At 28.9% G+C, this 19,121-nt stretch overlaps 1 protein-coding gene across 2 annotated transcripts in view; it reads right to left on the bottom strand.

Annotated features, from left to right (window-relative positions):
- The window catches only part of LOC123292368 (beta-1,4-glucuronyltransferase 1-like), a 160,969-nt gene that overhangs the window by 118,636 nt on the left and 23,212 nt on the right, over positions 1–19,121 (bottom strand). For both annotated transcript variants that reach the window (XM_044872997.1, XM_044872996.1), the window contains exon 2: positions 5,665–5,699. The gene's annotated coding sequence lies outside the window, so the exon portion shown is untranslated. The remainder of the gene's footprint in view (positions 1–5,664; positions 5,700–19,121) is intronic.

Here is a 19,121-nt window from a genome sequence, read left to right as displayed (position 1 = left end):
ATCTAATACAATAACTCCCTAGGTAGACTTTTCTAGATCCAACTGAAATCTACCCCAAAGGATGTGATAACTCTCACAAACGTGTATTTCACCACCTTAATGATAATGTAGTTTTCTCAAAGTTGATGACATGTGTTTGAATTACAATTAATGTATTTATACAATAATAGAGTGATACCCACCCGCTTCGCTGGGTTTAAAAGTGAGGATTGATAAAGATTGCTTTCGGTTATCCCCTTTCTATAACACTAGAAATAATGGTAAGGATTGTTTTACACAGGTAAAATATGTGAATGCGTTTCTATTTTTTTAAATCTATCATAGTAAATATTCATTTAGTACAACACACTCTTCTACTTTTTAGTTATATTTTTCATTTTCTCAAACAATGAATGAATAAAAAGTTATTCAAAATCCATAAAATACAATTTATATTACTGGCTTACATACTCCAGTTTTTCATTTGAAAAATCTATATTATTATGAAAAGAAAGTATTCTGTTAGAATTCCTCCAATGGATATAATAAATGAGATATGTTCAGCCAATCGATGAGAAATTTTCCTTGGTTTTTCTTACGTTCATAGAATATTTATTGGTAGGATTTTGTACCAAAAAAAAAAAAATTATACATGCATATATCTAAGGCACCCGCTCTTTGATCATAATATGTTTTGAATAAAAGCGTGATTTTATTTGAAGTTGTTTTTAATCCCTTTTTTTACCCCTGAACCTAAAAGAGTGGTGTTATCAGTTTGACCGGTGTTATCAGTATGTATTTTTAACTGTGTCTGTGGCGTCATATCATACTGAGCAAATAAGTGAAGCAATTATTCGATGTTCAGATTCTTTTTATTTTTATTTTTTTACTGAAAATTAATTAATGTTGCCTATGAAAAGAAATTACTCCAACTTATAAAAAATGTACTTCCGTTTTATTTATTGGAAATACTTTTCGAAAACGTTTAATTGTCCATTACCGAGTAATCACTTATTTATCTTGACGAATATGAATAATACTTTATGTAAGTTTCAAGGACAAACATGATGTGTATCGCATGTATTACAACAATATTTATAAAATAATTTAAATAATAGTAGCAATCAACTAATTTCTAAATCCAATTTTCATAAGTAGATTAGTACAGTCATGGAATCAAAGTGACTTTAAATCTGCACATGGTTAGCCACACTAAACAAATAACTTGAAACTGCCTCCAAATATGTTAAGCTTCCCTTCCATGTCTTATAATTTCGGAAGAAACTTTTGAAAACCTTTCGGAAAAAGCTAAATTTGCGTAAGGAAGCGAAAGTAGTTTACAAAACATATATCCTCAAACATACAAAAGTGTTCATATATCTATTTACCAGATATGGAATAGTGAGCTTTTCATTGAGCTTGAAAACCTGGATCGAGTTTAATGTCTGCGTAAGATGTGCGCCTATATAGACCCAACATTTTTTGGTTAAAGCATTTTTATCTATAAAATTTATTTTCGATTTTCAAGCATATCTCAACTTATAAAACCACCCCTGTATAAGTCTGTGATATTTTCTTTTCATAGCATGTGGCTTTACTTCAGACCAAAAACAAACCAGAGACAAGAAAAGTTGAAGAATTTATAAGATTGAAAATGTTTTTGTTTGTTACATATGTGAAACCAAAAACACATGGTAAAACAATATATAAGTTATATATATACTTGTTTGTTATAGTTTATCGATCACAATCTTTTTTTAACCAATATTTATTCCGTGACATCATATATGAACAAGGAATGATAATAACACACCTACACATTATACAAGGAGTGTACGAAAAGTTTAAAACGATTCAATATTTTGAAACAAACCCTTCTATTTGGCTATTTGGCGATTTCTATTTGGCTACGATTTTCTAAAATATAGATAATACTCCATCACTTGAAGAAGACTTTAACGAATCAGTTCAGTTTGTTGTTCAAAAATAAGGGCTGACTGGCCAGCCTTGTTCTATTGTTTAACTGACTGACTGTCATAACTGTTATCTACATTCAATATACAAGCTGTATAACAATTTGCAGCTTTAAAAAATTCCTTTAAATACTACGAAAATCATAAATGAATCTGATCCGAAAATCATAAATGATTTATTGTTCATAAATAAGAGCTGACTGACCAGCTCTGTTCTAACACCTAACTGACTGACAATCATAACTGTTATTTATATGCAATATACAATCTGTATAATAATTTTCAGCATTAGTAAATTCATTTTAGTACCACGTAAAACGTACATGTTTCGATAGCATACATCTGACCCCTGTTCTATCGTTCGCTTGACTGGCCGCAGTATATGTGTGTACACAACTACTATAACCAAACCTCAAATTATCAGCTTTAGTAAATTCAAAGAATTTTTTTTTGGCCTGAGTCTTCCATTATAAGCTACATCGGACCTTTTAATTATCCTTATTTGTAACTTTTTGAGCATAAACAGAATATAAGAGAAGTAATTTTATGTAATATTATTGTCTAACAACGGGAAACAAGTAGCAAATTTTGATAAATAAATGCTTTCGTATTTCCAATTTTGATAGAAATTAAGTATACAGTATCGGTAGATAATTAAATTTCGAATCAGAATCATTTCCAATTTCTAAAAAAATCTTCATTGTATCAAATCTTTTGGTGGCTGTACTAATATTTGTAACATTGAATATAAAACCAAACAAATCAAATACAATTGATATACTGACATTATTATTTGCTATTATAAATATTATTATATTCAACAATATAATATAGACATAAGTAGATGTGCGTAAAGTTAACTCCCTCATTGTATAAAGTGCATCTGCTAAAGCTACTTTACTACAGGTTATATAGACTCTTAGCCATAATTCACTAAACTACAGGAGTTATTTTTCTATTTAAACAGGTTCAGTATGACGTTCGGAATGTAAATGCACAAAATCCTTACAAAAATAGGCGGTGGAAGTGCCTCCATTTTAAGGAAAACCGTTTTAGGCTATATATCCATAACTGTGCACTTTAGACCAAAAAAGGTAATAACCTTTATTGTAGATAATTAAATTACCTACCTTTTCAAGAAAAAATCACAAATGGCCTTCTTGACGTACAATTACCCAAAAATTCTCGGATATGTATATTTGATTCAAAAATTTGGCATATAATTGTTTCTGGGTTGAGGAAGGGATATAAAAAAAATTGGACCAATAGGGTTTCTGGCAACATCCGGCATATTAATATATAAGCTTTTCTGAACAAGAATCAATTGACAAAATATGGTCTTCGGATTTTGCACACTCAACTCTATCTAGCGCTTGGTCTATCTTCAGATTGATCCGATTTTTTGGTACAGAGATACCCAAATTACGATTTGACAAAAGTACATAATATAATGAATAATAGTATTCTGTGTTCTTGAAGCAGCTTATTGAAAAATAATATCTACTTCTCTCTGCAATCATGAGAAAATGCCAGCAAAGCCACTAATAAACGCTTGTAATATAATAAGCTTTTGATTGGTTAGGAAAAGAGGTATAATTTCGAAGTCATCATAAGCAGTAGTAACGTTTTATTACATGATTAAAAGTACGTCAATATCAGCATACATTTCTTCATCTATTTCACTATTGTTCAAATTATAATACTCGAGATAATATGCGAGTAAAACTACGGATAAACGCTAGTCACATTAAAAAAAAAAACTAGAATTGCGTAGGATAAGAGGGCTAACTTTGAGGTCATCATAAGCAGTAGTAACGTATTATTACATGATTAAAAGTATGTCAATATCAGGACATACTTTTCCATCATCTCCGCTATTGTTCAAATTATAATCACAATAATAAAAGCAATAATCATAATAATCATCATTTTATGAAATGAGAAGACATGAAAATATATGTTATGTTTGCGAATGCTACATTCAAGTTCAAATAATTGGTTCTCTGTCAAATAATAAACAGAGTTTTGACGTTTCTTTTATATTACACACATTACAGGTTCTTAACCTACGTGGTTATGTAAGTTGATAGATAATAAATTGGAAATAATATGTATAGAAGTAATGTAATGAAAATAGTGTCGTGTAGGCAATGATACACAAAGGTAGCTCAGGCCCGCCGAACGTCCTTAAATAAGCGGATGGAACAAATGAATGTTAGCCTAATATGAATACCAGGACACAGAAACATTCCAGGGAATTGAAAAGGCAGCGAGCTTGCTAGAAATGGCACAAAGTTGTCGGACACAAGCATCACCAGGCATCCAAGAGTTTCTTTTGAAAACCGCAAGCTGGTCCTGAATGAGGTGGATATCTTAAGAATCGTAGAATGATGAAGGAATCCAATTTGGTACTACAAGATAGATTTGGTCAGAGGACAATCATAGGTGTTCTGAAGATCTTAAATGGCTTCAAAGGGCTTTTAGAAGCAAAGTAATTGCGGCTATGGCAGGACACTGACTAGATGGCAGGCACCCTGAACGGTAAGGCCAAGGAATACATCACGATAACTGCAGACGCTATTACAGTGGGGAGGAGGAGAAAACGTCTGTTATCTTCTTTGTCACTCCCCAGCTCTTGCCATGAGAAGATGGACTCTTTTCAGTCAGTCCTTTTTTGGCGACGTCTCCAATCTGAAGTTGACGGCATGAAATTTTTTAGATTTTAACCCCTCCTCCGTTCAAATAAGATTAAGTGCGATTTTTTTGACCCTCCCCCCTTTAGCTCACGTAATTTATGGATGTCCCCTAACCTTGCCTAACCTAACCTAAGGATCATTTATTATATTAAAATGTTAGACTTAATTTTCATTTTGCATCATGTGAACAGTAGATTTTGTTCCAAAAATTGTCACATTTTCATAATGAAAAGAGTTAGATCCTTCGATTAAAAATTACAGCAATCCTATTCAATTTTCTTTTAACTGAAGTGTACAAGTTTAGCATTTGTCATTTTATACTATTATTGATAACAAACATATAATGTTGTAGATGTAGAGTGTACTATGTACTTAAATACACCCACTTACCAAGTTATAACCGATAGAATATTTATACCACAGTACGACTATAGTACTTTAGTATCTTTTACATACTAGAGAAATATCATCTACCAATGGTCTGAATGGTCACAATTATATCTATTATTGTTTATTGTTATATTGTTATCTATCGTGTCCTACATACATAAGGAACTACCAGTCATTGTTATCTGATGAGTCACAAGTATACAATAATTGAATATTCTTCCTGTAAATGAATAGAAAAACGCTCATAATAAGTGCGACTACATTTGACTTAGATTTACAGAATTCACAGGTATGCATCTAAAAAACTGCACAGGATTTTTTAACATTTCTTGTAGACTTTTATCCACTGAAACTGGGTAACACATTAAAAAACTTATAGCACGTCAAGTATAGCAAAACTCTTCTAGAACATTTTTGGACTTTCACACATAATAGCTTAAAAATAATGTTAAGAGAAGCGATTCAAAATCACTATTGTCTGTGCTATAAGTTGGTTATGATTGCTCATACTAATCGCCTATCATTGTCAATATCGTTACCTGATTTAATTTGCGTACATAAATAAGTACCTTAACTAAAAATAATTGGAATAGCCCAATTAAATACGAGACAAAAAGGAAACTTACCAATTAGAAACATGAGCCTGAAGTGATTTTCATATCTGCAAATAAAATTTATATTAATATAATATTTCAATTATGTAATAAATATTTTATTGCAATTATTTTTAATCATTCGTGTTTTGCATCTAAACACCACAACAAAAAAATAGAACGAACGCATTTGGTTGAGAATTATAACTTATTTATGTATAACTAGCCGATACCCGCCCACTTTGCTGGGTAATTTCTCCTTTAGACTATCACGTTATAGCCCTCATTTATCCACCCTTTTGTTCAAAATTTTAATTGAACTCGTAACTTTTTTGAAAATGCAGTTTTGCCCATGATACTCGCTGACATTGTAACTTTCTATAGGTCCAATCATTAAATTAAAATGATTTTTATACTTTTTGGATTAAAATTACCCCTTCCATCGAGTTTCATCAAATTCCAAAATAAAAATTTTTTTCGTTTTTCACGATTTTTTCAAAGGGGTACTTAAAAAAATGCAAAAAATCGAAAAATTTTTGCTATCTCCGATTTTGATAAAATTCAGTATATAAGGTAATTTTGACCCAAAAAGTACAAAAATGCATTTGACGGCTGGTCGAATAGTTATTGAGATACGGACTAAAATCGAACCGAACATTACGATATCTCTGCATTGTCACTTATTATAGGTGAAATAATTTTTAAAATCGGTTAAGTAGTTAATTCATAAATGACGAATTTTCATACAAACTATCATCCCCTTTTCACCACCAAAATTACGCTTTTCGATTTATTTTGACAAATTTGATCTCCGAGATTCATCGGGGCCTACAATACACCCTTTATAAAATCAATTCAATTAAAATTTTTGAAATTTAAAAAACTAAAAGATTTTTAATGATCATGAAGTTTAATTATTTTACAAAAATACGCACAAAACTTTATTTTTAATTATTCCCAACGGAAATGAGAATTATTTACATTACTTTGCAATTTGAAAAAAATTATTTTGTACCACAAGCAGTTATTTTAACGATCTATATAATAATTAATATGCCATAAATTATAAATAAAAAGTAAAATTATTAAGTGACATTGAATTAATCAAAATGGTAGTATGGAATTATTCAGGTATACTTGCTGATTAATTCATGTTGGTGCGACATTTGACAAGGCTACATTTCATTTCATTTCAGTATATACTTATTCATCTAAATTGATAATTGGAATCAATAAATTCAAAAAATTAGAAATAATTGCGTAATAAACGAACTGAAATTTAACACATGCAAATTAGTAAAAAATACGAATATAAAGAAGTGATCGAAAATTACTCAATTAATTACTTAATTTTTCGGATACGGAACCCTCAACTTGCACTTGAAACATATATAAGAACACTCTCCATAAAATTACTTTTTTTCTGAAAGTTATCAAGGGCAATGGAAAAGTTGGAAGTTTATCGATTTGCGTTATTGATAATGACCCATAAAGTAAGCTCAATTTTCAATTTTTACAATATAAATTGGGTCATGACTGATTAATTTAAGTTGCATTTCGTCCAAAAGTGTATTCGATATTCGAAAAAATATTTCAAGTAAAAAATATTAAGTTTTAGGAATTTGAAATGATTATTAAATAAGTCAAATAAGATGCTTTAATATGATGTTCCTCTTTCGATAACCTTTGCATGAACCAGATGCTATAACTCGTTTACAAATTGGGGCAGAGAAGTGTGCGATTTTAAAAACACTATAAAACATAAACCCATCAATTTTGCCAAATTATTTTTTTATCATTTCAAAAAGTGATACATTTTTAAGAAGCATTTGATGATATGAAAAAAATGATTTGGAAAAATTGAAGGATTTTTGTTTCACGTCATTTATAAAATACCACCCTCTAATAGGTTGGCTGATAAGTCCCCGGTCTGACACATAGATGGCGTCGCTAGTATTAAATGCATATTATTTTTATATAGTACCAACCTTCAAATGATTCGTGTCAAAATTTGACGTCTGTAAGTCAATTAGTTTGTGAGATAGAGCGTCTTTTGTGAAGCAACTTTTGTTATTGTGAAAAAAATGGAAAAAAAGGAATTTCGTGTTTTGATAAAATACTGTTTTCTGAAGGGAAAAAATACAGTGGAAGCAAAAACTTGGCTTGATAATGAGTTTCCGGACTCTGTATTTTTTCCCTTCAGAAAACAGTATTTTATCAAAACACGAAATTCCATTTTTTCCATTTTTTTCACAATAACAAAAGTTGCTTCACAAAAGACGCTCTATCTCACAAACTAATTGACTTACAGACGTCAAATTTTGACACGAATCATTTGAAGGTTGGTACTATATAAAAATAATATGCATTTAATACTAGCGACGCCATCTATGTGTCAGACCGGGGACTTATCAGGTTATTTTAGGATTTTTGATCGATTAAAACAACGCACCTTGTATATAAAATGTATTTCAAATTATGAAGCAGGTTTTCTAACTTGCAGAGGCTGCATTTGGGAACTAGATTCACACGGTCGCCAAATTACATTCATTTATAAAATTTAGTAATCAATCAATATAATTCTAAACCACAAAAAAAATAATTAACACATGAACAAATAACATTTCTTAAGCTTTATATAGAATATAAAATTTTTATTAAATGAAAAATAACATTATATTGATTTATAATAAATAAACAAATGATTATATATCATTTAAATTGAATAATTCATGAAATGAATACAATCAAAAGAATGAATAACAAGATTAAATTATAATTAATTAATTAGTGAATACCATTAAATGATTATATATTATGTTTAGGGGAAGATGTAGTACCTAGAATAAACATTAACATATACGTCTTTTTAAAGCCATTTTTTTAAATATCACCATGGAAATTATCTGTCCATAGCTTTGTTATTCCTCAACAATATATTTTTCTTGGGGAATTTAAATAGCAAATAACTATCGATAAAACAGTATGAACGATAGTTTAAACTGTGTTCCATAAATCCGATTCACCGATTGTACGTGAAGACGCTTTCTGTAACATGTAATCGTTACAGTGACTCTAGGAAACAGCATGAGATAATGGATCAGTGATGGAACATTAAAAACCCTACACGCTTCTGTTACAGGCATCCACTACTCTGAGCATCCAGTAGCAGCTTCAACTGTTATTTTTAATGACTTAAGAAGAACGAGGAACGTTATATCAATGGTACATTATGTTGTAAGATTTAAAGATGGTGTTGGATGTAAATCGATATGCGTATTCGAAACTTTACCTCCTCAAAATTTAACGTTATGTTTAAAACTAAAATAATGGAATAAATTCTAACTTTCCTTTTTCGCAAAACCAATTTATTTTTAGTTGATTAGGAAATAAAACCACATTGGCAATCAACCTTCAGCATTCTGATAAAATTCACTTATTTAAATAGAAATGCTGTCAGGCAGGGTACATTTCACTCTAGGTACTACACCTCACCCTATTATAAAAATACCGAATGCAAAAAAAACTCATTTGTATATTTTGAAAATAACTTCGACAAATGTAAATATTAATTGTATTAATTGTTTAGCTTTACGAATTAAGAAAAGAAATCAATATCACTTATTAAGAAAATGTCAGTCATTGAAAGGAAATTTGCTTTAAAAAGTCATTTTTGCTAGAATTTTTTATTCGCAAACACAATAAAGCATAAAAAAGAAATAAAATTAACAGTTAAAGTAATCCTAATTTGGCGGAAACATTGCATCATACTCAGAAAAGAAGCTTGTTTTAAAAAGTAATTTTTAAAAAAATTTAATTAAATTTGCAATTCTTTTAAAATTGAATTTTATGCTTACTTTTTCTACATATTCTCATTTCGTGCATATTTTCAAATTCCGTTCGGAGGAACATCTAAATTGAACATTTAAAAAGGATAGAAAAATTAAACCAAAATAGAAAACCAAAAAAAAAAAAGTAAGTAAAATTAACTATCGAATTAATTGACGAAATTAACCCCAGAAAAATTTTTTGCTGAGACAAATCGTGCAAACCATGCATGAGCAAACGTGGTTTAGAGAAGACACTCATACTTTATTATCTAAAATACGAGTAAGATAGTGACAACCTAGCAAGTAACAACCAAAAATACAAGTAGGACAGAGAGACAACATTTTTTTTCTACCTATCTCATTACTATAACAGAAACTGAGATAGTAGACGAGTCGTATACCTGTCTCGCTTCCTCCTCTAGGAGCAATTCGGTCTTGGATAAAGGGACATCCAATAAAGTTTATGACACCCAATAAAGTTAAAACAATGGTGGCTTTGACTTAAAATAACTAGCCCATGCCTGGTTTAAACAGTTTCAAAAACGATGTAACCGGTGTAAGGGTGTAAACGATCTTACAAATGGTGTTTTGGTTTGAATGAATTTACAATTCATTCAAACCTTCTATTGAAGCAATAAAACCAATTCCAGAACATAACTTACAAAAAAATTCTTCAATTTTATTATACGACACCCAAAAAAAAAAAAATTTTAATTAAACATGAAACGCAATCAAGTATAAAGAAATATTCGTAATTTACAATCATGTGATTCAACTAATTCAACTAGAAGGTATTCTTTATATCTATCAAGTTTGTGGTGGTGACAGAAAATGGTTATGTAAATGTATAATAATGTATTGGGTTATTTGTTATAAACCATAATTTGTAACCTATTTTGCAACCTTTTTTTTCAACTTCACTTGTTAATTGATTTTGTTATCAAAATAGTTGCACACGAGTTTGAATCGTCCGACAATACATACAGGGTGACTTAAGTTGGCCACATATGGAAAACTATTTTATTGTCAGGTTTACAAAAAAAAGTTATTCCTTACAAAAATCTCTGTTTTCGAAAATAGTAACATTCAGCTACTCGCTTTTAACATCGAAAGTACAATGTGACCACAAATTGAAAAAGCTCGGTAGGAATGTTAATGGTAATAAAAATTTTAACTTTTTTTTAATTTTGACTTTTTGAAGTATTATAACAACTAAAAAAAACGACAGTTAAACATCAAATAATTAATATGTAATACTATTTTTATGGAAAGGTATAAATTCATTATAATGAAAAAAATAGTTTCTCCTTGAGTGGACATTTTCGCTTTTCCTCTTCAGTGGACACTAAGGCTAATTAAATTTAATAAATATTCAATGATTTTTATTTCCTTGAACATTTTTAATTTGAGATTCTCCAGTTTTTTTGCACTCTGATATAACGAGAGGGTAAAATTCATTTTCTACATTTTAGTTTAATAAAATACAAGATTGTACTTAAAAAGTCATTTTGATATGTAAAGTATAATACTATCTGAGTGTGGAAATAGCGGCCATCAACTTGCCTAAGAACCGATCAAAATTTTAAAATGAAAAAAATACGAAAATGAAAAAATATTTTCGTAAATTACTCAACCAGAGTTATTATCTCAATTTACTTTATTCTTAACTTCTCTATTCCAAAAAGGCAGACTATTAATATTTGTTTTAAACTTTTTAAGACTATAAACCACATTAAGCACATGAGTTCAGAACCGGAAGTAATTATGGCTTCCTTTAAAACAAGTTTTAGTAAAGATCATAATCACAAATTTTAATACTCACAATAAACACTCTACCCTCACAATTCCATTATTTACTAAACTAGCTTCATTTTTTACGCCCTACTTTTAATCCAGCAAAATTTAAACCATTTTTTAGAAGAATAATGAATGGATAAATCTATTGCAAGCTTTAACGAGTTACTGTCCTTTCTGTACAGCTTTTATTGAAAACGTTTTTCTATCATTTTTAAACACTCTGTATGCTGGAAATCATTTTATCTGTTCTAGAAGTGTTTTACATTGTAGAATCATGTAACATTTTCGAGCAGTTTATGAACCTGTTTTGAAGCATCGTACAGTAACTAATAATTTTATTCTTTATTTTAAAAATAAAGACTCAAATTTATTCTTCTTGATTTTAAAAGATCAGAAGTTGTCACGCATAAATGTTGACCTATAGTAAAATGAATCATTCAGTAGACGATATACATGAGATAGGTAAAAGATAGATTAGATATACTCTTATTTTTATATATGACATGAACACACAAAAAAAAACCTACTACGTGAAGAGCTACTGACATTTTCTATTATTATAATAAATAATTAAAATTTTGTAATACAATAGATTTTATTTATATATTATATATTATATCTTCTATAATAACCACTCACATTACAATCTTATAAGAGAGACGAACGACGAACGAATCAGGCATTCAACAAAAGTATTATCAGTACATTTATAAAATTCTTCTTCTGCGTTTGATGTTATGAAACCATCTCTGAAGTATTATAATTCATTATGTTATCTTGTATGTCCTCTGACGAGACTACCTCAAATATTAGAAAAATTTGAATTTCGTTTTAAGGCAGCAAATCTTTAAACTAAATGCTTACTAAATCATAAGATATAGTTTAAAATTCTAACAACATCGCTTATTATTTACATGTGGACTAAAAAGTAAAAAATAATTTTAAGATATTGAAAAGTTTTATTTTAAAGACTAAAAACCACCAGCTAACCTAACAATGTCTTTGTCCCTGGCGTATACAGTATTAGTGTATTTTCATTATTTCTTTATGGACCGGAAAAATTTCAGATCATTCAGACTACCCCGCTCGATTTCACCCCTTTAGTATTATTAGACCTAGTTGGTATGAAAATATGTACAATACGAAGCAGCTCGTAGGGTACGTTCCAAGAAGATACGCAGATAATCATGTAAATATAAATTGAATATTGCTGTACAAATAACTGCTTCAGTGCTTCCTCTATTTTTTACTGTAAAAGTTTTCTAAATCTGCGTCAAAGCGCGTAGTTTCCTCCATTAAAAGAGCTTTTATAAATGAAACTAAAAAGTAAAAGTAAGAATAAATTCGACTTCTTATGTTTATCAATTTCTGACACTAAATAAAGATCGAAATGAAAGCTTGGCGTATTTTTATCGGTGTATTTAACCAAAAAGACAGATATTAAAATTAATCAAGCTGATAATTTTTCAACGAAATGGTTTCATCAAAATCATTTTTTATTACTCCACTGCAAGCAAGTAAGACAAACCAGAAATAGAGAGTTAATCTTTTTTCATTTCTTTTCATGGGCGAGTTATTTTAAGTCGAAGGCACCATTGTTATAACTTTATTTTATCATTGTTATACAAGTCCACATTGGTCATAGAGGGGGAAGCGAGACGGATATACGACTCTACTACCTATCTCAGTTTCTCTAATAGTAATGAGATAGGTTAAAAAAAAATGTTGTCTCTGTCTTACTCGTATTTTAAGTTAGGAGTCCGAGGGACTTCTCTGAGTCACATTTGCCTATGCCTGATCCATACATATTCGGTTTCGATTTTAGTTTACTGATAATTATCCACTCCTCGATTGAAGAATCTTTTATAAATGATAATAAAAAGTAAGAGTAAGAATAAATTCGGATACTTATGTTTATTAATTTCTGACACTAAATAACGATCGAAATGAAAGCTTGGCGTAAATAACCAAAAAAACTGTTAAGATTAAATAAATTAAACTGATAACTTTTCAACAAGATTCAGTCAGATTAACTATAAATAATAATGTATTTTTAATAATAATATATTATTATTGTAGAAATGTCTGTACGAAATGGTTACATCAAAATCATTTTTTATTGCTCCACAGCGAGGAGTAAGACAAACCAGAAATAGAGGGTAAATCTTTTTTAAATATATATCTATACATCTTCGATTTCGATTTTAATTGACTGATAATAATTGTGTAATCAAATTTAGAGCATATCATTATATTATCAATTTTAATGGAATATCTTATATTTAAAAGGTTTTTTATATGATGTAATTTACATTTTTAATAAACCAACAAATAAACACAACTTTCATTCATCGTATTTTTTATTTATTTATTTTTACTTTTGTAATATCTGGTAATAATAATAAGAAGGCATCATACAAAACTTTTTAAAAAGAATAATTATAATTAATGTCCAATAAAAAAATTTATCTGAAACTAAAAAAAAAATTCTTTTTATAGATTTGTATAAATGATTGATTATGAACAAAATTTTGGTATAGATGTTCATTTCCGGTTGTCTGTCTGTATGTCTGTCGTGTGTCTGTCCGTCTGTCATCACGATTACTCAAAAACGAAAAGAGATATCAAGCTGAATATTTTATAGCGTGCTTCGGACGTAAAAAGTAAGGTGAGTTCGTAAATGAGCAACATGGGTCAATTGGGTCTTGGGTCTAGGGTATGGTTCAAGAAAATATGTTCAATTTATAGAGATTCCAAGGAGAAAACTTCTTTTTTCGTCGTTTTAAAAGTTTTGCTTACCCTTCGGAAATAGAAGCGAGAAAATAGTATACCCTCAAATATCTTTATGTTACGGTCTAGAAGGTCATTAAGAAAATTATTTACTCGACTAAAAATTATATTAAATTTACGTTGTATTCTGTTATAAATCCTAAACAGCAACGAAAACAAATATAGTATATACGTATTATCTGAAAAGTTTTTAATAAATTTGTTAAATCAATATATTGAACCTTTTTTATCACCAGGGAAACTGTGTCTCATTCATATGTTAATAGTAATTATTATTGTAATATGCATGTACACTCATATCCAAGTGTTGTTTAGAATTCAAGTTAATCGATGTGGAGACATCGTAATGTTATACAAATTATTATATGCTTTCATGTCCATATTAACACAATAAGGAAAATGAGAGGGAAATATTGGTTTGTAAAAAATGATTATACTTTTTCTAAGTAACCATTGAAATTTTTTAATGGATAACCTATGTAAAAACGATGTTTTTGTCTTTGAGATCGAAGGGGAAGAAAACCAAGTGAAGATGTTTTAGCAAATTCTATTTCATAAAACTAATGATTTTGTATCGATGATATTTCACTTCAGTTTCTTATAGACTGCCAATCGCAACGGAAAAACATACTCAATTTTTTTACAGTCTACAAATGATAGAGAAAATATTATTCAAATTAAGATGAGCATTTCTGTGGGCTGTAATTTTGCATTTTGTTATCTAGCTAAATATTTTTATTGTGGGTCCTGAATTCATTTGATGGGAAAATTGTTTTACAGTAAATCAAATTGATGCCCATGGTACCTAATTAATTGGAAACAGTGTATATATGCACTCCACTAAATACGCAAATTCGTAATTTTATTAAAATAAAAATGTTACGTCAGATGACAAATGTTAATTTGACAGTTAGAAATAATTATCCGGAGACATGCTGTACCTACAGAAATTATTGCATAATACATATAAAATTATTAATTTATTGAATAATATTCAATTGTTCAATTGTTGTGTTCCTTTAAACACATTATTATTTGGACACAATTTCAATAAACAAAAAAATATATATAATAGCTTTTCATTTTTAATTGTATATCGATATTATTTAGAACACCAACACTTATCAGCTTAATTAAATATTTTTGTATAGAGAGATTCAGAATTATCTTTAACACCCGCAAGGTTGAGCCTGATAGATAATTTTAAAATCTTCAAAATATAAATTTTCTTGTTTTGGTGCAATATAAGTATTTTACAGCTTAGTTAAACAAACAACAAGCTCGAGTTTTTGAAAACATAGTAGAATCGATTCGAAAGCTCAACAAAAAAAATTTTTTTGCAGCAAAATTTTCCAGTGCTTACATTAGCCGTTGTACTACACATCTGCAGCTGAGGAGTGTTTATGGCTGCACTCAGGTCTTCAAGTGTTTTTATGAGCTAACTTAAAGTCTTTAAGGTGCTTGGATCTAAAGTGCTGCCGAAAATTTTAACAAATAAATAGAAAAATTGAATTTTTTGGATGAAAAAAAGATTTTTTTAGATTTTTTGATTATTTAATGCGCAATAGATTTTTCTCCAAAGAACTCACTGTTTCTGACTTATAAAATGTTCATAACAAAACTGTTAAAGAGTTCCACAAAGCAAAGCTCTCTACAATTAAACATTCACACTTCTTTGAATTATTTCACTTCGATTTTTATGTCGGTAGTAAATATTTACAGTTTTACAGAATAATCAAACAATATAAAAAGGTGCTTTAGACCTTAGTTGTTATAAATTTTTACAAGAAACTGAGTCATCCAATACTTTACTACGTATACCGGATGAATGACACTAGAGATAAGATGGAACTCCCACACATAATGGTTTCAAATGTTGAGCGACATATTATATTTCTTTGAAGTTAAAAATGTATAAAATTTACGATAAACATTTAATTCATTTTTTAATTCATAAGCAAAAATTACAAAAAATCGAAAAATTTTTTTTCATCCCCAATTTCGATAAAACTCAGTATATATATAGTACAAAAATCGGGTGCATTGACATCGGGTGACGACTGGTCGAATAGTTTTTGAAATACGGACAAAAATCGATGCAAATATTGCGATATCTCAGAAACTCAAAAAAGCCACATTGCAGCGTCATCAAAAAAATTATTACATACCATTGTTTACAACTTGTTTTAATGAAATGCAATATATACATAACATGAGTTATCAAAATATTTCTGATCAACAAAACAACGCCTACACTTTTTATTAAAATGAATTTATTATAAAATGTAGTTTTAATCATTAGGAAATAGCATGTGACATAATTTTGCATAATATTATTATGTTAAGTTAATACAGACAAATTAAAAACTGCTAAATGTTAAATAAATACAAAAAAATTTCTCTTTTAGGATACGACGGTAAGTTGCAATATTATTTTGCGCCTTTCAATTAAATAAAACAAATAGAACTAGCCACAATTAAAGGGATCATGTTAGTAATCTTAAGCATTTAACAGCAAAACAACCAATACAGCAACAAATATAAATCATACAACGGCAAAATCAACTTCAGAACATTTACAAACATATTTTCATAAAATTCTTTATAAAAAGCATTTTTACGAGTTCCGTTATCCAATAACATAAAAGAGAAATTTCGTAATCTTAAATCTAATGAAATATTTATTCAAAAAGAAAAGTTAACTTGCATTTTCTTCTTTATTTTTCAAGATCTGATCAAGGATATCATATAGTTACATTGCAGACTTTTTAGCCGTTGTCAAATATTCCATGGCAAGTAAATAATAATACTTTCGGATTAATAGGCAGTACCGTAAGTTAGCTCTCGGATTCAGATAGAATAATAGAAGATATACAATAATATTCTACAAAATCAATCAATTGAACGACAACATTATCTTAATGGTGTGGCTTAAAAAATATGATGTTTTACAGTTCAAAGTTCAATGAATTTATAAAAAGCATGCTTTTAAATAATAAATAATATATTCATAAATATAAACAAATTATAATTAAATAAACAAATATACTACTATCATTAACCCCACACTCCTTCTATTACAACGTGCGACATTCATGACATGAAATCAAATGAATACATGAAAAGAAGCTTCTGTCGATAACTGAACAAGTCGAGATTGAGAACAGAGTTGCCATATTTACTACAGTAAATTGAGTAATGCCTATTATAGATTAGCTGCTATTTATTGTTGGCTAAAAACTTTTTAGTAGACTAAAACTTTTTCAATCGATTCATGTTGCCATGAATTTTGGGAAAATGCAAAAATCTTCTCATAACTGTCAATTTATATTTTTTGCCAAATTTTATGTTTTATCATTTAAAATATGAGTTGCGAAAGTTATCAGAAGTTAAAGAAAACAGAGATAATTTAAAGTTACAATGCAATTTTTATGGTTTGTCATAATAAATATTCTAATCAAACCAAACGTAATGTACTCACATATTGGGTTGACTACTAAATCAGAAGTATGTCTTTTTTGTAAGCTAATACTACAACTATTTCATACAGTAAAACTAAAAGTAGCAATAAAATTAAATTCTTTAAAGCATCAAACAAACATTTGACTTCCAAAATGAATACCTTAAATTTTCAGAAAACACACATTTATAATGTACCAAAGTACGAAAGGAATATGGTTCTTACCGAGTGTCCCACGACACTTCCCGATCTTTTTTTTATTTATTTCATTATTTTTAAAATATAGCTCAACAATCAAAATCCATTGTTCGTTTCTGTAGTGCTCTAGTGATAATAATGGTGGCACGTCAGCTGTTACTTCGTTGTTGTCAACTCTTTACCAACTCTTTAATGGCACAAGAATCAAATATCTTATTATCTATGGAGTCTGTACGTAATAAGTCTATGTTTATCGGTAGTTTTTTTTTTTTTTTTAATTTTAGTTTTTATTATTGTGTTAATTTGGGAACAACCTTGAGCAAGAGTTTCGCGATAGTAAAAAATTTCTGAATTATAAAATTTAAGATAAAACAAATAATAATATAATTTTATAGAGTTTGTAACACAATATTTATATATGTTAATGCACCTAATTATTTAATTTAACTTTCAAAATATTTATATACAAAATGATTCATTCCGAATAAAATTGTGTTTACTACCACGCTAATACTCAGTACAATGTCAATGTAGCGTTTTACATTACATAAATAATTGAAAATAATTTAAAAATATTTATTACTTACTTAGGAAAATGCTCATAAAATCTACTTACTCGTGAAAAATAAGCAACGCTTCAAAATAGGCATCACAATTTATTAAAGTTTTGTACCAAAAGCATCAATTTTCTAAATATTTCGTTGAATGTTGGTAGTGACGAAGAAGAGGAACAGTCATTTGATCTAGAACATTTTTTTTTTTTTTTTAAAACAAAAACATTTGACAGGAATCGTAGATTATCAAAAATTTCATGAGACTGTATTTTTACTTTTATTTCCGTGGAACATACTATTTTGAAAAATGTTTCTAATAGAAATTTTTATTTATTTTATAAGAAATAATTTTAAGTGTTCTTTTATTTTTTTAAATCTTTATAAACAGCAGATTTAGTGATTTCAATTATTACACCTGAAAACGTAGAGATGGATATTTTCGGGGTGAAAACAAACAATAATAACCTCCGTTTTTTTTGACATATACGCTTATTTCCACGGCCACCCACATCATTATTTTTTTATCTTTATTTAATTAACTACATCCGTATACAATTAAATTTAAGATATGGGTGGAGATGGTTACTACGTTCTTAGCCAAGCGATGACAGTGAAATCAATTTTAACGCCCCATTAATGATAATTGCTCACACTGTCGCTGCCTGGCAGTTCGAATTCGCAACCTAAGTCTAAGTAGACCAACGGTTAAAATCGATTTAACCCGCTCGGCTATTTAGCCTCTGTCTATGGACGTTGAACTGCTGAAAATGGTAGTGGAAGCTTCCTGAGATCCTGAATTGAATACCAGCAATTAATGGAAGTATAACTCAATTTTTATTTAATTTCGTATGTAAGTTGAAA

This window comes from Chrysoperla carnea, chromosome 2 (genome assembly GCF_905475395.1).
Source record: "Chrysoperla carnea chromosome 2, inChrCarn1.1, whole genome shotgun sequence".
Lineage (NCBI taxonomy): Eukaryota > Metazoa > Arthropoda > Insecta > Neuroptera > Chrysopidae > Chrysoperla > Chrysoperla carnea.
This window is presented reverse-complemented; position numbering and strand designations above follow the sequence as displayed.